Source organism: Rattus norvegicus, chromosome 9 (assembly GCF_036323735.1).
Source record: "Rattus norvegicus strain BN/NHsdMcwi chromosome 9, GRCr8, whole genome shotgun sequence".
Lineage (NCBI taxonomy): Eukaryota > Metazoa > Chordata > Mammalia > Rodentia > Muridae > Rattus > Rattus norvegicus.
This window is the reverse complement of record NC_086027.1, coordinates 36,568,816-36,596,169: the sequence shown is the minus strand read 5'-3', so window position 1 is coordinate 36,596,169 and position 27,354 is coordinate 36,568,816.

Below are 27,354 nucleotides of genomic sequence, written 5' to 3'. Positions count from 1 at the left end.
CATAGGAAAATTTTCTTACTAAAGAAACAGTTATTTTTAAATGTTCCATATGCATTTAATTACATATGCATATATTATAATGTACATACACATCTCTGCATGCAGGCATAGGTACTTTCAGAATTTCTAAATCAAATTGTTTTCTATTCCACCTGGCTGCTTTTCAAAGTTTACAGGCACTTTTACTCCCACTAGAAAATTTCTGTTCCCCCTACTACTGCCGTTTGAAAGGAAACTCTTTTCTTTTGTGTTGATGTAATGAGAGTGTTGCTATGTTACCTAGGTAGAGCTTGATGTTAATTAGTTTCGTTGAACTTACATCACACATTAAGAATAAGTAGGCATATTGGTAATTTTCTGTATTTTAAAGGAGACACTGACTGATATCTGTTGATACTCCTTCTGAACCTCTAGAGTGAATTCAGCACATTTTCTCTCCGATGCTATTGTCGCTGTTTGTGTGCGCTATGTGCTCACGTTATGCTGGATGTCTAACGTGAATCTCTTAATCTTTTGCTAAGTCGGCTTTGCAGTTTGAGCCCTCTAACTTCGTACTGCGTTAATCTGTGATAGATAAAGCACATATGCACTTACACAGCACCCATGCAACCACTCTATTAGTCCCTTCCGGCAAAAACCTCTTAGATACTAATTTTTATTATCATAAATAGAAATATTGACAAATGAAGGAGTATGAACTATTGGTTTTTTTCTTGGTGATGGTAAAGGAAAACCCAGAGACTGAGGTCCTTGTAGCTTCGCCACCTCACATGACTGTGTTTGTATGACTGATGGTGTTATTTGCAGAAAGAGGCCTGGGCAAGTATAATCCACAGTCATATCTCTCCATGTGCTTGATAAGACCCTGAGAGAGCTCCTCGGCTCTCTGGGTTTTACAAGGGCTCTCTCCAGTTCTACAAAGCCCCGTAAGCTTCTTGCCTCTAAGAGCCTTGCGTGTTACCCGCAATGCAAATGCAGTCATCCCTCTCACGACCACAGGAGGCCAAATGGCCAAACTGCTGGCGCTCAGCTAAGGGCCCTCCAATGTCTATTCATCAAAACTGCTAGAGCTCAGGAGATCTGTGCCTGTCACTTAGTAACCGAGCAAACCTGAAAGGATGGCAGAGTAAACACTGCTATCTCATTCCTTTCAGTTCTCTTCTTCTGTTTGTTGACTTTGTATCTATTTTGTGATTCTAACAATAAATCCAGAACCCTGTTCTTGCCAGGAAGGTGCCCATCATGGAGCTCCATCTTTTGACTTTTGATTTCTGAGGCAAAGTCTCATTAAGCGATGCTAGCTATCTCGGAGCTAACTCTGTGACCCCTGCAGGCACTGAATTCTTTTGACTCATTCTCCAGGGAGGGGGTACAACACCAGGGCCTACTTGATCAAAGATAAGTAACAAAAATAGATTTAATGTGTATATGTCATCCCAGTTCCTCAATGGTAATATCTGTAATGATAATGATGTAGTTATCAAAACCCATCGAGTGCTGTTTATTAAAAATTATTAAGCAGAAGTATAACATTTCCTCATATATGTATTCTGTCTCTGGGACATAAGCAGGAATGGACATCAAATTGTTGCTTTTCTCAGATATCCTGCAGTGGTCACAGACACGAATTTCCTCATTATCCCTTTGTTCTTCATGATGGAATCTCCTGAGAAGCATCGACTAATTATTGTGTGTTCACATACTCTGAAATCTAAGCCATGTGTATTATTAAAATGTGGGACTTCTGTAACGGAATTATACAATGAGTTTGTGGCCTTTATGAATGATAAGTGCTCGTATAAAGGAGCTAAACAGATACCTTCTGTCTGTCTGCCATCTGTGGAAGGCTCCTAAAGTGTCATAAATGAGTCAGAGCCACGAACAGAAACTGCATCTGCCTCAGTTTGTGTTGTAGTTTATACACTGCCTAATCTATGGTATCATTCCGATGTAAGGTATCTCCGCATTTTCATTGGACAATATAACAATTGCAGTGTGTAAATCTATAACCTCTATGTCTATTACATCTATACTCATGTATAAATAGGTAAGGATAATTATGGGTACAGATATAAAGAGGTATGTAGTATAGTATTAATATAATATAAATATCCGTGCACATATAAACATACATATGAAAATATGCTACATATGTTACTCATAACTGTATGCCCTAGAAATCAATAAAGACACCTTTCTTTTCCTTTTCATAGCTACACAATAGCCTGCAATTTCGATTTACCAGACTTGTTTGACAAATCTTCAGAAAAAGTGCACATAAGCTGTATTCAATATTTGAATATTGCAAACCTGATGAACACATATTTTCCTTCTTCTGGGAATAAAGTTTTGGGGCATGTATAACTTTTTTAACTATTGCTGGGTTTCCTCTCATAAAATTGCATATTTTAAGTTGCCATAAACAAAGCACATTACTCCTCAAACTTATGTCAAGTTCATACTGCCTTATTTTAAAATGTTTTCCATTTGTTTGTTAAAATATTAACTAGCTGAGGGATTTTCAGTTGTATGTTTTTATTGAAGTCAAACCACTGCTCCCTGTCTGGCTTCCTTTGAAATCTACTTGAAAGCTTCTGTAATTGCCACAAGATATATGGGTGCAACATAGAATAATGTGGATAAAGTAAATACCTGCAACCAGTGTAAGCAATACTCAGGTCTTCTTAGCATTCTGCTGGTAACTTAATGAGAAAAATCACTTACCTGAGCATCCTGCTTCATTTGAGTATCCTCCTGCAATCAGGGGATTCAGGAGTTGTGTTCTCCAAGCAAATTCTTTCAATGGTGCTGAAACCAGTACAAGTGAGTCTGAGGTCAGTTGTGGTATATAGCCAATTCCAGAGTTTACTCAAAGAATCTTTTCTATTACCAAAAAGTGTTTCCATGTTTTTAAACAATTTATGACATTATTGTTATTATTATTATTATCATTATTATTATTATTATTGCTTGTGTGTTGTATCTGTGTGTTATATGTATGTACGTGTGTGTGTGTGCATGTGTAGTGTGTGTGTGTGTGTGTGTGTGTGTGTGTGTGTGTGTGTGTGTGTGTCTACCCATGTAATGGCAGGATGTTTATGGATGGTGGTCAGAGGTCAACCTTTTGTTCTCTTCCTCTACCATGGGTTCTAGTAAAACCCAAGTCATCTGCATTGTGCTGCCAATATATTACCTGCTGATGTATATTCCCCATTTGAATTGCTTTTTATTCTCTTGATCTCTTAAGTGTTCAGTTTACTTAGTCTCAACTTTATGGTCCTTATGTCATGCAAATTAAGTATCCTTCAAGCCTTTGTTGTGCTCTACTTTTGAAAACTAGTGTCTTGGTCTACACTTGGCCCAATATAGGCAGCGATAGCTGTTCTGTAGCCAGTATCCTGGTCTTCCCTGAAATAGCCTCAGCTAGGTTAGTTAGGTGATTGACATTAGTCAATCACTTTTAAATTCAAACTCATGTGCAGGGTGAAGGCATAGCTGTTGGGTTATCCTTTAAGAGAACATCATTGTGGTGGAAATGTGTTAATAATAGGATGTCCAACTCATGGCATGCCATGTAACAAAAGGTTACACAAAGGGAGCCAGAGAAGGAGAAATACAGATGAACTATACAGAGGCACAAGGAGAAAGATAGATGTACACTCCCAGTGACTTGCGTTCCTAAGCCAGTCCCACATTCTGATTCCACCAAATGATAACTTCATGAGTGACAGTCAATTGGTATGCTACTACTCGAATACCAGCTGCTCAGTTCTGCAAACATTCAGAAAAGTAACATTAAATATACTGGGCCAGTTAATTTTAGAAACATATGTATATGTGTATGTATATATTCACATGTGAATGTAACAACAATTAATAAAAAAGAGGCCACTGATTTAAAGGAGAGAGATAAAGGATAATTTGGAGGTTGAAAAAGAAGAGGAGAAATGATGTAACTATACTATAATCTCAAAAATAAATGAAAGAAAAATCCATGATTGAATTAATCCATTCAGGAAATCAGATCATCCACAATCCAGTCATTTCCTGGAAGTCTTAGAGTTAGTAACAATTAGTTTAAAAACACATTTTTAAGTTTTGCATTAACTAATTTATTTACTGTGTATCTCCAGCAGATCTTCCTCTTCTTCCTCTCCTCTAAGAACCCCTCTCACCCCACCTTCTTCCTATCTTCCCTCCACTTTTCTCCTCAAAAAAGCATATGGGATATCAACACGCCTTGGAGTATGAAGTTACAGTAGGACTAGGTCCAGCTCCTCTGATTGAGACTAGACAAGGCATCCAGTTAGGGGAAATGAATGTAAAGTCAGGCAACGAGTCAGATATACCTCCTTCTCCTGCTGTTAGGGGTCCCACATGAATACCTGCCAAGCTGCCCACTGTTAGGAATGTGTAGAGAATCTAGGTCCATCCTATGTATGTTCTTTATTTGACAGTTCATTCTCTGTGGAACCCTATAGGCACAGGTTAGTCCTTGACGTTTCTGGCTCCTTCAATCCTTCTTCCACCTATTCCACATGATTTCACAAGCTCCAGCTAATGTTTGACTGTGGGTCTCTGCATCCATTTCCATCAGTTGCTGGTATGACAGTCATGTTAGGCTCCTGTGCAATTATAGCAGAATGTCAACAGCAGTGTCAGAGGTGGGCTCCCTCTCCTGGCATGGGGCTCAAGTGGGGTTAGGCATTTGCCTGTTCTTTCATGTTGTGTTGCACCTTTACCCATGGACAACTTGTAAGCAGGGCAAATTGTGGGTTTAAGGTTTTGTGGTAGGTGTGGTGTCTCAGTCCCTTGGTGAAAGATTTTTCTGGTTATAGAAGATGGCCATTTAAGGTTTCATATCTCCTACTATAAGGAGTCTTAGCTAGGGTCTTCCTCAGGCTACTGAGAGTTTCTACTGTTCTAGGTTTCTGACTTCTCCCGAGATGCCCTCTCCCACTGATTCCAGTTCTCTTTCCCAGTACTCTTTCTGTTTCCCTCTCTGTCCTCCCTCAACTTGATCCCTCCTATTCCCCTCTTCCCCAACCCAGCCACCTTCCTGCATCCACCCCCAATGCCTAGTCTATTTCATGCTCTCAGTGAGATTCAGGTGTATCATCTTGAGCCCTTCTCGAGTTTCTTTGGTCTGTGGATGATACCATGGTTATCCTGTATTTATCTGTAATACCTACTTATATGTAAATAAATATCATGTGATTTTTCCTGATATGTGCTACCTCCTTCAGGATTTTCTTTTCTAATTCCACCAATTTGCCTGCAAATTCCATAATGTCATTGTTTTTAAAAGCAGAGTAATAGCCCATCATGTAAATATACAGCATTTTTCTTCTCTATTCTTTGGTTAAGGGGCATCTAGGTTGTTTACAGTTTCTCGTTATTACAAATAAATCTGCTATGAACATACTTGAGCACATGTTCTTGTAGTATAATGGTGCCTCTTTTAGATATACGCACAGGAGTGGTAGATCTGAGTCTTCAGATAGAGCTATTCCCAATTTTCTGAGAAACTGCCACATTGAATCCCAAAGTGGTTGTACAAGGTTCCTCCTCCAAGAGCAATGAAGTAATGTTCTCCTTGTTCCACATGTTCGACAGCCTGAGCTATTGAATTAACATTTTTTTAAATCTTAGCCATTCTGACAGGTGGAACATGGAATCTCACATTCACTTTGATTTGCATTTCCCTGATAACTAAGGATGTTGAACATTTCATTATGGGTTCTCTGCCATTAGGGATTCCACAGTTGAGAATACTCTGTTTATCTCTGGACCCAAATTTTAATTGGCTTATTTGTTTTGTTGATATCTAATTTCTTGAGTTCTTTTTATATTTGGGATATCATCCCTCTGCTGGATGTAAGGTTGGTGAAAATCTTTTATCATCGTGTAGGCTGCCATTCTGTTGTTTTGATGGTGTCCTTTGCCTTACAGAAGCGTTGCAGTTTCATAAGATCTTATTTATTAATTGTTGAATGTAGTGTCTTAGTTGTTTGTGTTCTCTTTAGGAAGTTGTCTCCTGGGCCAACAGGTTCAAGACTATTCCCTACTTTCTGTTCTATCAGATTTAGTGTATCCAGTTTTTTGTTGAGGTCTTTGATCCAGCCGGACTTGAGTTTTGTTCAGGCTGATAGATACGTATCTATTTGCATTCTTCTTGGTGCAGATACCCAGTTTCCACCGTTTGCTGAAGATGCTTTCTTTTTTCCTTTGTATTGTATTGTCATCTTTGTCAAAAATCAAGTGTCCATAGGTGTTTGGGCTTATTTCTGGGTCTTCAGTTCAATTCAGTTGATGAAACTGCCTGTTTTTATGGCAATAACATGCGTTCTTTTTTGTTTGTTTACTACTATTGCTCTGTAGTCATACAGCTTGAAATCAGGGATGGCGGTACCCCCAGAAGTTCCATCAGTGATAGTTGGGCCTTGCAGCCTCTCACTATTAATATATGGTATTTGATGTGTGATTTAAGCTTTAGCAATTAATTTTATGAATGTGGGTACCCTTGAATTTTGGTCATAATATTCAGAGTTGAGAGATCATATTCACGGCTATTTCCTTTGATGAACATGAAGTATCTTTCCAGATTTCTTTGATTAAATCTATTTTATGAGATATTAGAATAGTTATTCCAACTTCCTTCTTGGACTCGGTTTACTTGGAAACTATTATTTCCAGCCCTGTACTCTTTAGGTAATGTCTATCTTTGTGGCTGAGATGTGTTTCTTGCAGTCAATAGAAGGATGGATCCTATTTTCACATCCACTTTGTTAGCCTGTGTCTTTAAATTGGGGAATTGAGTCCATTGATTTTGAGAGATATTAATGAACAAAGATTGTTATTTCCTGTCAGTTTAGTGTTGGTGTGGGAAGTGTGGGAGGTATGTGAGTGTGTGTTTGTGTGTATGTTTGTGTGTGTGTGTGTGTGTGCCTATGTGTGTTTGGGTATCTATGTGTACACATGTGTACACATGCATGTACACACACTCATGCACATGCTTCCTTTCTTTTGGTTTGCTGGTATGGAGTTTATACTTTTTGTATTTTTATAGCCATCTTTTGTTTTAGGTTGTAGAAATTTTCTTCTATGATTTTTTTGAAAATATTTTCTTGGTCTAATAGCTGACATTCTGCTCCTTCTTCTCTTCCTATTATTCCTATGTTTGTTCTTTGCATTGTGTCCTAGATTTCATAGATTACATGTTTTGTGTAAGGAACCTTATTATATTTAGCAATTGATTTCATCCATTGTTTCTTCTATGCCTGCAACTCACTCTTCCATCTATTTTATTCTGTTGATGATGCTTATCTCTGTAGTTCCTGTTCTTTTACCTATGTTTTCATCTCCTGGATTGCCTTAGTTTGTGGTTTCTTTGTTTCTGTTTCCATTTTTATGTTTTGATCAGCATTATTCATTTTCTTCACGGGTTTGATTGTATTCCCCTGTATTTCTTTAAGGGATCTATTCATTTCTGTTTGAAGGCTTCTCTAATCTTCATAAGATTGGATTCTAAGGTCATTTTCTTGTGCTTCAACTATGTTAGAATATCTAGGACTTGCTGTAGTAGGATAGCTGGGATACTGCTTTTTTTCCCTGAAGCTACTTTAGGCTCTATTGGCTCTTTCATTAATACACTGGAAATACATGTGGGAATACACTAATTAATACTTAATTAATGTTAAGTAATGCACTAATTAATTCCTCTAATACATTGAGAATACACTAATAGAAACTTTCTAAATGTGATTATTAGTTGGAGCAGTGAAATTTATACTTCAGATATGGAAGTAAGTATAGTTTGATGCAAGTGTGGGAACCTGAGAGGGTTTAAAATTTGCTATATGCAATGTTTGGAGAGCGGTGCATGAACATAGTGCTGTCAGGTAGAGGAAATGGGCTGCAAAGTGCATCCTTTAAAAGAGGAATTAGTGTATGTAACACAAACTAAGCACCTTACTGGGTTACTAAGCTTTATCCCATGCTTGCCTGCTTCACTTCAGAATATACTAGTAGACCACTGATTTAACTCAAATTAAAAGCTAAGAATTCTGTAAGGCCATATGTGATATCTACAACATGTATTTTTTTTTTGCTTTGGATTAACCTATGCCCCTGATTGCTTTTTGTTTTTTAAATAATAATTATGAACAAAACAAAATTCTATAGGAAAGAATTCATTTGCCTTATATATCTAAGTCACAGCCTGCCACTAAGGGAAGCTAAAGCAGGAACTCAAAGAGAGCAGGAACCTAGAGACAGACACGGAAGCAGAAGCATAAAAGAACTGTTTGCTTTGCTTACATTCATGAATGGATGGTTCAGTCGGTTCTCCTGTACATCCCCACCCACCGGCCCAGGAAAGACACACCCCACAAAGGGGTAGGCCCTCCAACCTCAATTATTAATGAAGACAATGGTCCACAGATGTGGCCAAGAGCTAAAAGGATGGAAACATTTTCTCGTGAGATTTCCTCTTTACAGGTGACCCTATATTATGTCAACTTGACAAAACACCAACAAGTAAAATGCATCTGTCTGAGGTTTCCTCCAGTATGTTTTTAAAGGACCTCGATTTATAAACAGTGAAAAAACAGCACTCAACTCAAAGTAATAAAAGAGATGGCTTGTTTTGGAGCCAAATATGAATGACTATCACCAGAAGCAGAGATGGGTTTTCTCAAAGTATCATTTTGCAGTAAAATATCAATTTTATGAAGTTCCAATAGTAACATTACAAAGAAAATGATCAAATACATTGATGGAAACATTAACTAGCTTGGCCACAGCATAATGGAGAAAATTATGCTATAGGCCTTAGATGCTGGCCAGCAACCTTCTCAGCACTATGGTGGTTGGAAACCAGGGGTCAGTTTGTACATTGTAAATGATTCGTTAATGATCATAAAGATGTTAGTTCATGTGCAAAGGAAAGTTGTAATCAGTTAGTAAAGGGTCTAATGATGTCACATGATAATTTGGCTGTTGACTTTGTAACATTCCAATCTCTCCACAGCATTGAAGTTCTAAGCTGTCAGTCAACCTCCGCAGTTACAACTTCTTTCCAGGAATTCTTATTTAACACTGCAAAAATAAACCCTCAAAAACTGTTAGCATGTTAGAACATAGTGCGTGGGACAACTTGAGTCTCTCTTCCCAGGCCATAGATACTCATATTTGACCCAAATATGATGTCATTTATTTCTTTCAAGGCAACAGTTGTCTTCATATCAATAATGCAAAATTTGTCAGAATAAAGACATGTGAATATGCTATACTTAACATGATCAAAAAGTGTTCTTATCTGTACAGTATTACAACGGGAGTTTTATCATACAAAATGACATAGGATTCATTTTAACATCTATAACATTTGCAATCAGCACACTTTATATGAAAATCATACATCTGGGCAGGCCTGTTATTTAAAACTGCCTAAATAAGATCTTTGTGACTGTATTTTCATGAGACAGAGTTGAAATTCAGAAAATAACAATATTTTAGGGTATCGAATTTATTTTAATTAGATAAAAGGTTTAAAACATTTGTTTTTGTTAATCATATAGATCACTCATCCTACCAATCCATAGATTTTAACTTTTGCTTCAAAAGTAGACTGTGTGTCTGTTCAATTGTTTATGTGCAGTTTGTGATGCTGACTGTGATGGGTTTCTTTATATGTTAAGTGTATTTATGTTTCCTAGGTAACCTTAAAATGCACAGTTTAGACAAACACATTAGTAAGCTGGTGTCATTCAAGTGAAAATTGTTAGCAGTACTACTTTTTCTCCCCAAGCTTATGGCATATGATGTCTTTTCCCTCTGGGCATAACATGATGCTGTATAGGACTGAGCAAAGTAGCCATGATATCCTAAACTGAGTAACGCAGTGTTAGGCAGGCCCATGGCAATGCTGATGTATATATTGATAAAATCAGAAAATAAATGAGTAAGGAGACCCTCACGTGGAATTCTAACTATTGTACCTACACACCAGTTGTAAGCCATCTTCTTTGGTTGTTTATTATATAAGAAGTAGAAGGCTAAGTGAATTGGATGTGTCCATGGCCTAGCTACCATTAAGATAAGGTCAGGGATGAAATGGGACTTCATAGTATTGCAAATTATTTCAGTGTTGCCCCTTATCCTGTAACCACTCACCTATACACCACACATAGCCTTTTAAATGTACTGATTTACCATACTGGACTCAGGTATCACCACAGTTTGGTTTGACATTGTTTGCATCCCTGATAAATAGATGTCTTTCCATGTGTCCTAGTTAAAGTAAATATGATGCCTTATGTCCTTGTCATATCACAGCATATCCCATTAAGTACCAATTTAATAATTAAAATTATTAGACATTGATGCCTTAAGAATAACATTAATAGACAAATACATTCTACCTTATCTAGAATGTATTTTCATATAATCCTAGACAGATTTAATAAAGACAAATGTATAACAACAGTGCATTTCTGATAAATTATATAACTTTTTAACCCATAAAAATGCAAATGTATCCCGAAAAGGCATTAGAAGTGTGTCAATGTTCTCACTTGATATTATCAATAATTATTATGGTCTTAAAATGCTATATTCAATGGAAATGGATCGCTTTGTCAGTTGCTAACCTTTCTATAGAATTTTAATCATGGCCATTATAAATCATTCACATCTGCAATTTTCATCCTTTTCTAAGGAAAAACTAAACTCATGGAAATTGCAAATGCTTGCATTTAGCCTAGACTTTCTTTAAGTATTTGCTCCTATGTGTTGTATTTTTTGTATTTCCCTTGTAAAATTTTGTTCTATTGATATGATGCAGAAGCAAATTTTCCAACAAAATCATGTCCATAGCATTTCTGAAATAACAGGACACACCCTCCACAAAAGAGGAGACTTTACACTCAGGCTGAGCTTTTTCAAATCACACAAGTCTCTATTTCCGTACCTCTTGGCTGTTGGAATCTGACTTTTTCTACTCTAGTGGGATCACATCAGACATAGGTCAAACTTCTTCCCAGAGATGAGTATCGAACTATACCAACTCAGAATATTATCAATCAATCAATACAACCCTCATTCAAATTTATACAGAAATCATGAAAAATTATCAAGCTCAAACTCAAGCTAGAAACAATGTCATGTGTCTGTAATCCCCACACTTCAGAGGCTGAAGTTGGAGGATAATGAGTTTGTTCCCAACCAGTGGTACACAGAAAGACCTTGAGTTGTGAGTGATTGTCCTTCCAGCACCGGCCATCTTGGGTTTCTTAGCTGTGTCTGCTTGCAAAATCGTTTGAGTTGGGGTTGTTGATTGTGTAGATTTCCTCATAGAGGTGAAGGTCATGAGATACTCTTCTCTGTATCTAGCCTGTGTTGCTTAAAACTCATTTATCTAACTATGCCTTATTTGTATGTAATTACAGAGGAACACTCATCCCTGCTGAGCATAGCCTTTGCAGGTGCAGCCTGTTGGGAGAGGAACAACCACAGGTCTCTAAGCAACGCCTCACCTGTGTTCTACAAGGAAGCCCGGTAAACACATTCTTTTTCCAGAGTGAACTTTGCATGCTTTTTGCCTCCTTTTATCACCAGGACCTTTGAACAAAACAATAAACTTATGTCTCCTCCTATGAATTAATTTTAGGACCAGTGTGTTTCAAAGTCAACAACAAAAATGGAACTGCTTATGTCAGTCTATCTAAAGTTAACCGTAGCACAAAGCTAATAGAAACATAATTTTATGGGTGGTTTCTTCACACTAAATTTCTCCTATTAGAATTTATCCAGTTTTCCATATATATATGTATGTATGTATGTGTGTATATATATATGTATGTATATGTATATATATGTATATGTATATATATAAATACATATGCACACACACACACACACACACACACACACACTCAGTCTTGTGAGATTACCTCACACCTCACACCAGGGACTTAGAGGAATCAAGTTGACCCAAAATTCTCCTCCATGCAAAGTAACTTTCATGGTGTCAGAATGCACAATGCCAATAAGCAACTGAGAAAAAAAATCATCAATATTCCAATCTAACTGCGATGCTGATGAACCACAACAATGATGAGAATGGTAAGAAAAGTGAGATACCTACGAAAGGGCAATATTGAACTTACAGTTCGGTGGTGAAAAGCAATGCTGTAATTGTACTTAGGGCCCATTTTATAGTAAGGAAATTATGCCTAGTACAGTAATCACAGGCAACCACTTGCTTGGAAAGTCACATTGAGGTTTTTTTTTATGATTTGTGACTATTGTGAGGGTGGCTTTTCCCTAATTACTTTCTCAGCCTCTATTCTGTAGAGGAAGGGTACTGATTTGCTTGATTTAATATTATACCAAGCCACTTTGCTGAAGTTGTTTGTCAGGTTTAGGAGTTTACTGGTGGCCTTTTTGGGATCACTTAAGTATACTATCATATCATCTGCAAATAGTAATATTTTGACTTGTTCCCTTCCAATTTACATCCCTTTGACGCCCTTTTGTTGTCTGATTGCTCTGGCTAGGACTTCGAGTACTATATAGACTAGGTAATGAGAGAGTGGGCAGCCTTGTCTAGTCCCTGATTTTAATGAAATTGCTTCAAGTTTCTCTCCATTTAGTTTGATGTTGGCTACTGGTTTGCTGTATATTGCTTTTACTGTGGTTAAGTATTAGTCTTGAATTCCTGATCTTTCCAATACTTTTACCAAGGAGGATGTTGAATTTTGTCACGTGCATTTTCAGTATCTAATGAGATGATCAGGTGGTATTTTCTTTGAGGTTATGTTCATGGTTTTCCATATATGGAACAATCCCTGAATCCCTGGGATGAAGCCTACTTGATCATGATGAATGATCATTTTGATGTGTTTGTGGATTTGCTTTACGAGAATTTTATTGAGTATTTTGGCATTGATACTCATAAGGGAAATTGGTTTGAAGTTCTCTTTCTTTGTTGGGTCTTGGTGTGGTTTAGGTATAAGCATAATTGTGACTTCAGTGAATGAATTGGGTAGTGTTGCTTCTGTTTCTATTTTGTGGAATGTTTGGAGAGTATTGGTATTAGGTCTTTTATGAAGGTTTGTCAAACATCCAGAAGCCCCCAGAACTTCAGGGGACTAAACCATCAATGAAAGGATACACATGGTTGGACCCATGGCTCCAACTGCATATGTAGCAGAGAATGGCCTTGTCCGAAATCAATGGGAGTAGAGACCTTTGATCCTGCTGAGGCTAGGTGCCCCAGTGCAGGGTAATGTCAAGGTGGGGAGGCAGGAGGGAGTGGGTTGGTGAGTGGAGGAGAACCCTCATAGAAGAAGGCAGAAGGGGATGGGTTAGTGGGTTTCTGGAGGGGAAAATGGAAAAGAGGATAAAATTGGAAATGTAAATTTAAAAATATCTAATAAATGAGAAAAGAAATAAAGAGAAGAACTAAAAGCATAAAAATAATTCCTCATGAAAGCAAAAAAAAAGAAAGAAAAGAAAAGAAAAAGAAAAAAAGAAAAAAGACAAAAGACAAAAGAAAATGACATTTTGGCAACACTGTGAAGTCAAGAGACCCAGAGCTGAGGAAGACATCTAACTGCATTCTTGATCCTTAGCTTTATAGACACAGATAAGTGTCTTTCCAAAAAGGCTGCTGTTTTTCAGTAGATGTCCACCATTAATTACAAAGCCACCATTGGTCTGCCACAGATGAACAAAATTCAGAGAACCAGTGATTCTGGGGAGCCTGGCCCTAGTTCACACATCTACAATATATTCTCTGCACCTACATCTCAGAATCATTATGGAAGAGGAGGCAGAAATATGGGAATTCTCATAGGACCAGGTCATCTACTGAAAGACTTTGCCATCTATATTTGGCATGAAAACTATACCCATGATAATATTATTGCCTAGAATTCATTCTTACTAATAGATAATCACAGAGCTATTTTGCAGAAAATATTAGTCATTGCAACACATATTTATGTGGGTGTCTGGATTAGGGTTTTCTATTATATTTTATAACAATGTTTCTACTTTCCAGCTTAAGCACTTGACTGCTACCTTAAATAATTTACACCCTGAAGGATGTTCCCTATTCACATACTAGTTTATTGCAAGACCAGGTAACCTATAAAATAATACTACTAAGACCATATTTCCCTCCATACTGAGGAAAGTTTAAGTGCAAGAAGAAAGTTAAAACAGGAGCTTAGATGCTGCTTTTGCTAAGATACGTGCAAATGTACTCCCTTTGCCTATCAGACTATCAAGTTTCTTTCCTTTAAATTCTAACTTTATAATATTTAACATGAGTACAGCAGGCTACAAAGTGAATTTAACTCAAAGAAAAAGATAAAAATGCTTTCAGTCTCTAACTATCATAGGCATAGTTACAGACAACACATTTAATGAAGTTCAAATAGTAGAAATAATAAAAACCATAAACTCAATTCCTTTTTTTTTACAAAAACTGTATAAGATCCTATTCCATCTATATTATAAAATAAAATCTATGTGGAGATAACCTGAGTTTTATAACTATCCTTCAGGAAAGAATAAGTTAACCTCAATATACTCTGTAAGGTGGCATGGTGAGGAGGAGGTAGATTATTTTCTCTTAATTTTAGCTACACATGCATACACGCACGCATGTGCACGTACCTGCATGCGTGCTCACACACACACACACACACACACAGACACACACACAAACACACAGTCTTGGATGTTAGTTTTTATTAATTTTTATTAATAAATTTTATTATAAATAAATAAAAAATTATAAATAAATTTTATTAATTTTTATTATTTTTTAATTATTAATTTATGGCTCTTTGTATGCTAAACCTATGAGTGTTTCTTATTCATATATGTCTTGGAAATAGAATGCAAATAACAGGAGAATTTACAAAGTTAGTATTACTTGTGGCATTTTTTGCACTTATGCTCATATATTGATAATTTGCCATGACTATCATCTTTAAGCAAAGAACACTGTACTACAGGCAATGTCTCTTAAACAATTGAAACTGTTAGACTTTGGCATTTAAGGAAAATGTCTTCAAACAAATGCAATGTGCTTTATGAAAAAAAAAACACATTTTCATTAGATGCTAAAAGACACATTTAATGGAGATTTATATATATAAATATGTCCTGTTACTATGTCACTCATTAAAATGAACAAATGTGGACTTATTTCTAAAGAAAATAATTAAAAGTGATGTATGTTCCTGAAATGCCTTCAACTTTAATTATTATAATAAAAATATATGCAGTGGAAATAACTCGAATGGTTTGTAAGTTGCTAAGCATCCTCTGATTTGGTTTGTAATATCTTTATAATGCTGATAGTTGTTGTAAGTTGATTTTCTGCACAGGAAGAACAAAACAGCTCATTTCTTCGAGATAGAAACATAATGGATTTTGCATGAGCAAAAGAGGTTGAGCTTAAAACTGACTTCCAAAGAGGAATAGATAAAGAATATTTTATATACATCCTTTCTGGAAAATGATGTAAAATAAATATACTTGGAGAAAGACACAAATAAAGTTTTAAAAAAGGAGGAAACACTTCTACCTGAAATTCAATAGTCTTCCATTTCAAGAATAGAGTCTGGTCTAGGAGCCATAGGGAAGCTATGCGACATCACGGAAAAACTATGTGGCATCAGAGGAAAGCTATTTGCCTTACAGAAAAGGTATGTTTGAAGCTTAAGTACCTAAATCCTCTGTAACACGCTATGTTTTTACATGGCTATTTATTAATCTGCTTCATTGCCTAAAACTTGTCAGACCTTGAAAATAATTTTACTGTGGTGCTTTATATAAGAAGTTATTATAGAATTTTCCACGTAGTACATATTTCTAAATATTTTCTTGTGTGTAAGTTTTGGGTTTTCCACTTTCCTTAGCACCTTTCATAACTAAAATTTTAAATATTTCCAAACATTTGCTTTATCTTTAGTTAGTTTAGGTTTTTGGTTTTGGAGTATTACTTTTTATGGTCCCTCCAGAACACAGCATGTTGTTAGAAAATTACCTGATTGTTATGCTTCCCAACACGTGCATGCAGTTTCACTTTTATAATTAGATGCATAATTAATCACATTATTCTTGGGTATTGAATTGTGTATGGATTTTCCATAATGTAAACAAGTGAAATTAATTTCATGTGACTATACATATATTGCTGTCAGTTTATTTGCAAAAAGTATATAATATACTGAAAAGTGGCTCCAAAGGCAGAACAAAATGCTGCATATGGTAAAACTTCCTTGACTTCTTGGCTTTCCCAGTGGACAGTATGCTTATTGCTGCTAAAAACGTAAAGGCAAAATCAGATAAGTGGAAGAGGTAAGTTTTTCCAAAGATATTTTGTCCTTAGGTTTAGATTAACATTTCATTTTTTTTTCTTTTTTTCGGAGCTGGGGCCCGAACCCAGGGCCTTGCGCTTGCTAGGCAAGCGCTCTACCACTGAGCTAAATCCCCAACCCTAGATTAACATTTCAAAATACTATGAGTGAACATAGACACATTTCTTTAAAATAATTGGTTATTTCAACAATTGGTTCTCTGTTTCTAAGCTAAAGAACTCGTTCACCCTCTGAGTGAATATGAGTCTTGAAGAAGCAGTTCCCAAGTGTTCCTGAGTATTATTTTTCTCTTAAGATTTTTCACTGATCATAAAGATAATATTTCCACAGATTTTGCCACAATACTTTTATAAGCTTCTTGCCAATAATGAAGATATCCTAAAGAAACAACTGTGCCCCTTTTCTTGGCTATAAGAAACAATGAACCCTAAAAATGGTAATTTCTCCAGGAAATTCATGTTGAATGAAAGAAAATTTTGGAGAGTCCTAGTGCAAACTACAGCATAAATGCTTCTCATGGAAAGGGTTGCTACACAGCTATGGTTTGGGTTTTTTTACTAAAAAAGTTATTTTTTTTCATAAAATATATTTTGTTCGTGTTTTCACTACCTCCCAGTTTCTCCCATAATTTTTTTCCTTTCCATCCAGCCAACTTATTTTCCTTTTCTCTAGCACACTTTCGAAAAAAGAAAAGAAATCAATAAGCAAAAACAATAATAGAAAAAAAAAGAAAAAACAACAAAAAGCAAAACCTCAAAACATATGAGAGATCTTCAAGAAAAAAAAATACAAGAAACAAAACAAAGTAAACTAGAACGAAAAAGAGTCCATAAAACACAAATGAATTCATTCTGTGTTGGTCCTAAACATACTCCTAAACACAAGGCCTGCCCTGAAGTACGGTTGATATTTCCAGTGACGCTCCACTGGAATAGTCTGATTTGCCCTTTGCCAGCAAGTATCAATTGTTGGTGGCTTCTTGATTGGGGTTAGGATCCTGTGTCCACTTGCCCTTTTCAGGGCTGAAACTCCATCTGCCTTGAACCTGTGCGGGTCCTTTGTTTGGTGCCTCAGTCTATGTGAGTTAAGACGAATTATTGTATGTGTCTGGAACACAGTTTCCTAGGAAACCCCCTCACCTTTGATTCATAATTTTTCTTCCTCCTCTTCCACATAGATCAACTAAGATAGATGGATAGATAGATAGATAGATAGATAGATAGATAGATAGATAGATAGATAGATAGATGATAGGTAGGTAGGTAGGTAGATAGATAGATAGATAGATAGATAGATGATAGGTAGGTAGGTAGATAGATAGATAGATAGATAGATAGATAGATAGATAGACAGACAGACAGACAGGAATACAGATAGATTCAATTCAATTGCAGGTCTTTGTGTTCATTCCCATCTACTACAAGAAGAAGCTTTTCCGATTGTGGCTGAAAAAGACCGCTCTGTTCTATGGATACTGCAGAATGGTGTTAGGAATCATTATATTCCTATATAATAGTATTTGGATTTCTCCTAAGTTTGTGATGTATCTAGTCGTAAGTTCTTGGAGCAGGTATGGGATCCATCTCATGGAGTCTACATCACATTGAAGTTTTCAAATCATTGGCTACTCCTATAATACTTGTGTCACTACTACACCAGTCTATCTTGCAGGTAGGTCTCTGGTGTGTTTTGCAGAGTGGGAAGTTGGATGTGGTTGGTGACTACAAGTCACCATGCCTGTCCTCAATGCCTCAATTCCATTCTCTTCTCCAGGAAGGCGTTACAGACCATTATAAATTAGCTATATACACAAACCATCCTCTAGTTTAGCTTAACACAATGCAGTGTTATTTCTTTCTTCCTTGTTCTATCATATGCTTTCCTTTCTTTCTTATCCTGCTGAGGACATACCAAAGAACCACATCAACCTCTCTGGAATCGAACGTCTCACAGAAGGTATGAACTCCCATCCAAGACAATTCTCATAAATAGGGCCATAAGCCAATCTGAACCAGGTACTTGCTCAACTGAGTTTTCTTTCCTAAGATAACACCTCACAACCAATCATAAAGCTGTTTATTACACCTAAAATAGACACGCCAGTATTGCCTCAGTAATGATTTCATGCCTGTCAAGTGAGCATTCTGGCATGTATGGTCTACCTCTTAGTGAGATTATTGTGTTTTCTTCCAAGTATTCTGTATGCTGTCTTCTATCACTATGGATTCTAGCAAATAGGAAGTATCCAATGTGTTCCAACTTTAATTTTCTGTGTCCGGCAACATAATTGGTATGGCTGTGCCCAGTATCTAGCGCTTGTATACAAATATTGCGGTGAATTTTACTTATGAATGTAACACAATTTCCAACAATCTAGGGAGATAATCTTAGTAAGGAATTGTATTGAATTGGCTGACTTATAGACATGCCTGTGGAGGACTGTCTAGACAAGATGTGCCCTCAATGTAGATTGCACTTTCTGGGAGCATCCAATGGACAAAGAAGAAGTCTGCTCTTGACCACTTGCCCTTGCAGGATGACTGGATAGTTCATCTGTCCCATTGCTGCTTTGGATTATTCCACCCCTTTTTATAAGAACCAGACTCTTTAGTGTTCCAACATGGTCTGGGAAAAATTTGCAGGCATGGTCCAGGCTTTCAGTGCCAGACTAGGACTGTTGAAGTATGCAACCTCACAAAAGGACAAACTACCCGGCTCTTAGCATCTATGATGTGACAGCCATTGTTGAACCACTTGGACTAAATTGCATAAACAAATCGAATAACTTCTCTTTAAATATATATTAATTATATCAATGTTGTTGTTTTAGATAACCTGTGCATCCACAGCAATCAGAACAATGAAAAGACTTGCATTCTTTTGGGGGATCAGGGGACTCTCTGGATAACAGCTCTCAAGGACACATAGTGTGCCTGCTGCTTGAGGTTTTACTAAAAGCCCACTGCTGTGGGAACAGCATTTTTTGCCCAAATTGCTACCATTTACTGCTTAAAACTTTCACATCTAATGATTCACTGCCCTCCTACTTCCTGTGTTTACTATGTTCAGAACCTTTTGGTTACCTTCTTCCTCTCCTTTCTGCATGCCGAGCCTCTGCAAATATGACAAATTAAGTACAGCCATGTAAAACCCAAGGCGAATCTGGATATGAGAAGGAACACATTGCATCTGCCTTTCTAGGCCTGAAGTATTCCCTCATTCTGTTTCATGTTTCTAATGCAATTTAATAAAATTTCCATTTTAAATGCTTAATAGAATTCCCTTGTGTATGTTTACTGTATTTTCCATTTCGCTTACTTTTAAATTTACTTCTACTCTACTTTTATCATTTAATTTTCCTCATGTAAAAATGGAAATCATAATAATTGTAGTTTTCTAGTCATGTTGTCCAAGGAGTTGCAATACATATTGACCAATGCCTAATGCTGGCTAAAACAATACCAACGACTGCTGTATAATCCAATATTGTTTGTTTTCCTGTTGTACACTACTCTGTTCATTATCACACCAAATATTTCTCTAAATTACCCTGCTGTTATAGAATTTTTAGTGTTTATTTTTATCTTCTAGACATTTAATTTAGGCTACAAACAGAACATCGATTTTGCTGTCTTCACTTAAACAGCTACCATTAAAAATAAAAGCCTATTCATTATCAAAAGCTAAACAGGCACAGACTATTTCAAATATAAATCCACATCCAATTTCCCAAGGATTCAGTGACAGATTCAAAGGGCCAACAGAACAGACAACAACTTCTGAAGTGTTTAATATATTAATTACCAATTATTTTTAATATAAGTGGCATAATTTATCTATTATCATAGAATAATTCAGACTTGAACGTAAATTACTTTACTATCCTTAGAAAAGTATTGATTATTGATATCATCTGTTTCATATCATACTCTATTTTATATAATCTTCTAAAGCTTACTTACCATTCCCTGATAGAAAGTGTTTGACTCAATGGATATGTAGATAGTATGATAAATATAGACCTTTAGAGATCACACAGGTTTTAATCGCAAAACACAATTTTAGTGCTGATGTCCTCTGGAGAGTGTTTGTATTATAATATTTTTCCTAGTTGTATGATAGACATATGTTGAATGCATACTATTTAAACATAGTAATAGTATTTGAAAAATATTCTTATTTTTAACTTAATTAAAATATAATTGTATCACACGTGCCCTTACCCTTCCTTCTTCCAATCCCTTCCATGTCTTCTCCCTCCAACATTCCTGTATCCCTAACCCATTCTCACTCAAACTGCCTATGAGTCTGTTTAACATTGTATATTATTTCAGAGCTAACTATTTTGTCTTAATTAAAAGATTCATTCCCAGAGGAGAATAATCCTTCCTCTCCTACCAGTGATTAGTTACATTTAGGATTTTTGCCCTTGGGGAGACACTGAGAAATTTATCCCTTCTATATTAATAAATCTATTGGTATTTCCATATTTCAGGTCTTGGATAGGCAGCCATATTGTTGAGATACCATATATGTAGCTTTCTTGTTCTTTCTACTTCTTGGTACTCTGGATCTTAGAATCTTTTCATACCCTCTTTAGCAATGTTTCCTCTCTCAACTTCTTTTTTCATTTCTTGTCCTATCTGCAAATGTAATTTTGAGGAATCAAATATACAATTATGCTATGCCAGAGATATAACTACACTCATTTATTTCATGACTGTATAAACAGAATGCCCAGTGCTGACTCCCCACCCACCCAAAAAGAATAAATAAATCATTCTAGGTATGTACCAACATTTATGGATTTTTCTAGTCAAAGTCAGGCATCTACTAGAAAAATCACAAACTTTATCTAAGTGTCCAAGGAAAAAGATCATGATTAAGGAAATAATTGAGAATAAAACCATAACCTTTATTCACTAGAAATATTAGTAACATTCAATAGATTTAAAATTTCTTGTTCTGGTAAATCCATCAAATGTCTAAAAAGCCAATGATAATGTAACTTTTAATCTTTTTCTGTTTCAGTGGTAAGTGAAGGTTTACCTAAGTTTAGGTTTTTATTTCTGTAATTTTCATCTACTTCTTCATTTTACTACTTTTCTCATGGGTGATCTAAGGAGATCTGAGAATTGCATTTGTATTTTGGTTAGTGATTTTGCTATTTCCTTATGCTAATAATATGGTGATTTCCTTTTTTTTTTTTTTGGTTCTTTTTTTTCGGAGCTGGGGACCGAACCGAGGGCCTTGCGCTTCCTAGGCAAGCGCTCTACCACTGAGCTAAATCCCCGGGTGATTTCCTATTTTAATAGAAGACATTACTAGTGTCAACATTTGACCGTTTGTGAAAAGCATAAAAATCACAAGTCACCCTTGACTAACTTTGTTGGCTACAACTTGAAATATAATTATCCTTGTCAGCTTTTCTACATATATAGGGAAAGCATAACATACAGCATAATATTTTAATTTGGTCACCAACATAATTTATAAACCTCAAGAGAAGAACCTATTTTTGTAGCTGCACATATACAAAATGATAAAAGTAGGTACTGTTAATTTACCTGCCTCCCTTTTTAGAATGATTTCATTAAGTTAAGCATTAATTCACTCTAGATCTACTGGTTGCAGACTCAATTTTTATTCATTGACTCCTTGTTTTTTCTCAACAGCTAATTTTCCCGTTCATTTAAAACATACATATATTCTTTTGACATATGATTATTGGTCACTTTTTTCAGCAGTTGTAATGCCCATTGCACTCTTGTGTACACAGCTAATCAAGAGAAATCTTGCTACTCATTACATTCCCTTCAAAATAAAGCACCATATTCTCACTCTGATGATTTATCTTCAATAGTCATAAGACTAACTCTGCTGATTTGGTTGCAAAAAAATGAGGTGGCATATGTTGAAAATTTGATAATGTCTCGAATGTGTTCATTTAAATCCTTTGTGACATTTAGGGAATTATGAACTACTGATTCTTGGAATGTATTTTCCAATCCAGAGTAATGATAACTGTCTCCTCACCTGCCATTACCTCCATTTCCTGAGTCCCATCTTTTTCAAGCATACAAATTTGTCCATCTTTCTAAGGCATCTTTTATACAGCATATAAATTGTTAGCAGCTGGCTCTAGTTGAAGAACTATAGAAGACTTGATCTGTAACAGTAGAAATAACCTATGTATTTTAGTTTATGTTTTGACATGACTTGATACTTTTGCTTCTCTTAGCATTTTAAATCCATTATATCCTTCACCTTAAAATTACGTAACAAAACCATTCATTTTGTGAATAAAAGTGAAGAGAAATAGCTAAGAACACAGGTGAAGAAGAGAAGTGTAATATGCTATATGTCATAGCAGTTAAAAGAGACAAAAACAATATTCAACAGTGTATGCAATCAGTTTAAAAGGGGACAGCAATTATTTTAATTTCCTGTGGAACAAAGCAACTCATGGTCTACAACTTAGAGGGACGTTATGTGTCAAAAAATTCTATGTGTTCAGTGAGAAATAAAGTATCTTAAAATTTCCCTTATCATTAGCACCCAGACAAGACGTCTAGTATAGAAGAATCAAGGCAGTTGCTAAGCAAAGCATAATGATGCATATAGGAAGCTGTTGTTGACCAGAACTGAATCCTCCCTAGCAGTTCTCTACAAAAATCACAGAGCAGATAACTACAGGGACAGACACTTCTTATTTATGAATCCTGGCAGGTGAAATGCTTCTAATAGCCTGGACCAAGTCTGAAAATTCCCAGCAAACATTTTAATCGGTGTCCAGGTATGTTGGAGAATTCTAATGTCAGCAATTTAAAACTGATTTTGACATTTTTAACTTTAGTTACAGATAAAATAATAATAGCCAAAGCTCTTAAGTTTTAAAAGTTCTAACAGTTTCATGTAATCATCAAAGTTAACATTTGTATATTGGTTATAAATAATTGTTATAGCATTTGTATTATGTGGTGTATATTATATGTGGGTTGTGTGTTCATTTATAAATTGTATTTCTATATTAATAAATTATAAAACAATATTTTTGACATTTCCAAGATTGAACAACACACATTTGAACATTTTAGATTATTAAATATCAATCCAATTCATTTGTACGAGTTAGCTACCTGTCGAAAATAATTATCAGAAAATTGAAAGCTAAAAAAAAAGCATGTAGTGCCTTCCTCATACTCTGTAGACTCAAATGGGGCCTCTGTCTAGAATCTCACAAGTCTGTCATTAAGAAGCTGCTGGGTTCAATTCCTCCTCAGAAGGCCTGGGTGTTTGTTTTTTGTCTTGTGTTTTGTTTTTCAATTGTGTGCTCCTGGCAGAATCCCCTGTCTTAAAGAATTGGAGTTTCCATCTTCTCCCTTTCTGTAACCTGGGCATTATCTTCAACACCTAACCATATGGCCTTTACCCAGGCTGTTTCATAAGATGCTGATCATTTCTTCAAAACCAGAGGCCACTGTCCAGTCCCAATCTTTATAGCTTTCACTCGGTTAGGTCAGGACATCTATGAACATAATACATATTGATTAATTCAAAATAAATGACTTTACATTTTGATTACATCTGCTTTGTATGTGATCCAGTTTTATGTGTGACCATTGATGAGAAAACTCTTCTCATATATGACCACAGAATAATTGACAAAAAGAATGAAAGACTCGTATTGATTAGCCTGATCATCCAAAAATAAGAGTGGGAAATAAATTTGTGGAGGAAGTGAAATATAGGAAAAGACACTAAAGAAGATTAGGAAATATGACCCAGAAAAATGACATTTTAGTTGAATACTAGACTGAATCTTGAAATTAGTTGCTCTCTCTTTATTGTTCATGGATTGTGGATTTCTCTTTGTTTCATTTGTTTTCCAGTCATTTAAACCAGAATAGGATGAGTAAAGTTTTATGTGATCCCGCTACTTACAAGAAATCTGTTCTCAAAAGTATTGGTCAATTAAAGCTGTATTATCTTGGTACCCTCCCCCAAAAAAAACAAAAGAAAGAGAAAAAGTGAAAATAAAGAAAACTGTAGACTAATTTCTTTGATGAATATAGATGCAGTTTTTATCAAATATTTCCAAACTCAATTTATGAGCATATTTGAAGACAGTACATTATAACTAAGTGGTCCTCATCAAGAAAGGCAAAGTTAGTTCAAGGTACATAAATAAAGAAATTATAATATATAACACACTGAGGGACATAAACCACATAACTATTTCATTGATGCTGAAAAAGTATTCGACAAACTCCAACATGTCATCATCATATAAATTTTGGAGACTTTACTAATAGATAGAACTAACCTCAAAAATATAAATGCTATTTAGAACAAAACATAGCACACATGATCCTCATTGGGTGGAAACTAACAATATTTACTTTAAAACCAAGAATGAGTAAAATATGTTCACTCTCCTTTTTTATCTGATACAGTTCTCAAAGACTTATTCACAGAAATTACACAAAGGAAAGATATGAAATACACACAATAGGGAAAGAAGTAGTCAAAATCTCTGTCTTTAGAGATATCGTGTTTATTTCCTTAAAATACCCTACCGAGTCTAGTAGCAACCTCTTGGATCTAATAATAACTTACAGTATTGCTGTAAGATACAAAGCCAAAAAAAATCTCTTTGCCTTGCATTTAACATACAATCAAGTTTTTAGGAGAAATATACTTCATTTCAAATACCTCCCCCAAAAATTAAGTTTGTAGGAATATATATATATATATATAATCAAAAAATCGAAAGACTTCTACAATGAAAATTTCAAGATACTAAAAACAAAAAAATAATCAAAGAAGATAATAAATGATGTAAAACATTGCATATTCCGGGATAGATGAAATTAATATCATAAAAGAAAATGTATACTATCAAAATTGATATACAGAATTAGTACAGAGACATTAAAATTTTTCCATATTATAGTTTATGAGTTTAGAAAAAACAAAAACACAACAGTTCATATAGATCTACAGAAGACTATAAATACTGAGAGAAATCCTAATGAGTAAAGACAAAATCATACTGAAGCTATATTGTTGAGCAGTTGTACTAAATATGTAAAAATATGTGTCATACTGGTATTAAATAAGACATGTAAAATAATGACATTCAGGAAAAGACCCAAAAATAAATTGACAAAACCATTCCTACATAATGTTTTAGAAAGTTGGAAAATATATTTTATTTTATTTTGTTTTATTTTATTTATTTTTAAGTCTTTGAGCAAAAACTTCTGAGACAACTTAATTTCTACATCTAGAAATATGAAATTACATATATATTATATGTAATATGTAATATATATATATATATATATCTCCTTCTTATTGTATCAAAATGAAGTCAAAATGGATGAAAGACCATATTTTAAAACCTGCAACACTGAAACTTTTAACAGAAAATAGGGGTTCTTTTTGGAATATTCTGGCAGGCAAGTTCATTCTCTTTTTAAAACATTTCATTGATTCTCTGTGAATTGAACATCACACACCCAACTCAATGGTATAGCAGAAGCCAGAGGCCTCGAGCAAGGCCAATGACTCATTACTCACTGCGAGGAACATTCACAAGTGAAGCATTGGGGAAAACGGACTGAGATACACTGCAGCTTCCATATCCTTATAATTTTTAAAAGCACTCCACAATATGGAGACCAGTTATTAATGCATGTGTGTGCCTGAAAAAAATAAAGGTTTTGTATAGCAAAGGAAACAATCATCAAAACAGCCTACAGAATGGAAGAAAACTTTTACCAGCGATACTTCAGACAAGGGGCTATTCCTAAAAATTGCAGCAAATTGTAGAAATTAAAAACCAAGGGAACAAGTGTGATGATTAAAAAAATAATCAAAGGAACTAAATAGATGGCTTGAAAAGAAAAATATATGATCATAAATGATTTTTAGAAGTGTAGAACAGTGATAGCCATCAAGAATATGTAACTCAAAATCACTTTGAGATACTACCAGACCCTAGTCAGAATAGCTATCATCAATATATGTGCCAAAAGTTTTTAGAGAGGATTTTAAAAGAATGGAAGCACTATTTATTGTTGTGGGGGTGCTAACTAATATTTTCATTCTAGAAATCAATTTATTGATTGTTTAATACATTACTAAAACCACAGCTACCATATAACCCAGTTATTTCACATCTGAGCATATACTGAGAGACGTCTCTCCATAGTCTACTACAGATATATCTGCATCATTATAGCAAAGAATTGGTATTAATTTAGCTGTTCACCAACAGATGAATGGACAATTAAAATTTGGTATATATGAAAACTGAAATACTATTCACCTTTAAAGAAAATTGAAATGCAATTAAAATTAAATGCAAATAATGGACGAGGGTTGTAAAACAGAATATACAACCACTTGTTTTTCTAGTTCTTATTCTGACTTGGATTGTATTTTTCTGGTAGATTAATGCATCAAATATATTTAATATCTAAAGTGTAAATTTGGGTGTTTGGGGGGTATATTTTATTTATTTGCATTTCAAATGTTACCCCCTCCGCAAACCCCATATCCCCTCCCCCTTCCCCTGCTTCTGTGAGGGTGCTCCCCCACCCACCCACTCTCACCTCACCACCCTGGCCTTCCCTTACACTGGGGTATCCAGCCTTCATAGGACCAAAGGCCTCTCCTCCCGTTGATGCCTCACAAGGCCATCCTCTGCTACATATCCAGATGGAGCCGTGGGTTCTTCCATGTGTACTCTAGGTATGGTGATTCAGTCCCTGGGAGTTCTAGGTCTGGTTGGTTGCTATTGTGGTTATTCCTAATGGGTTGCAAACCCCTTCAGCTCCTTCTATCCTTTTGCTACCTCCTTCTTTGGGGTCCGTGTGCTTAGTCCAATGGTTGACAATGAGCCTCTGCCTCTGTATTTGTCAGGCTTTGGCAGGGCCTCTCA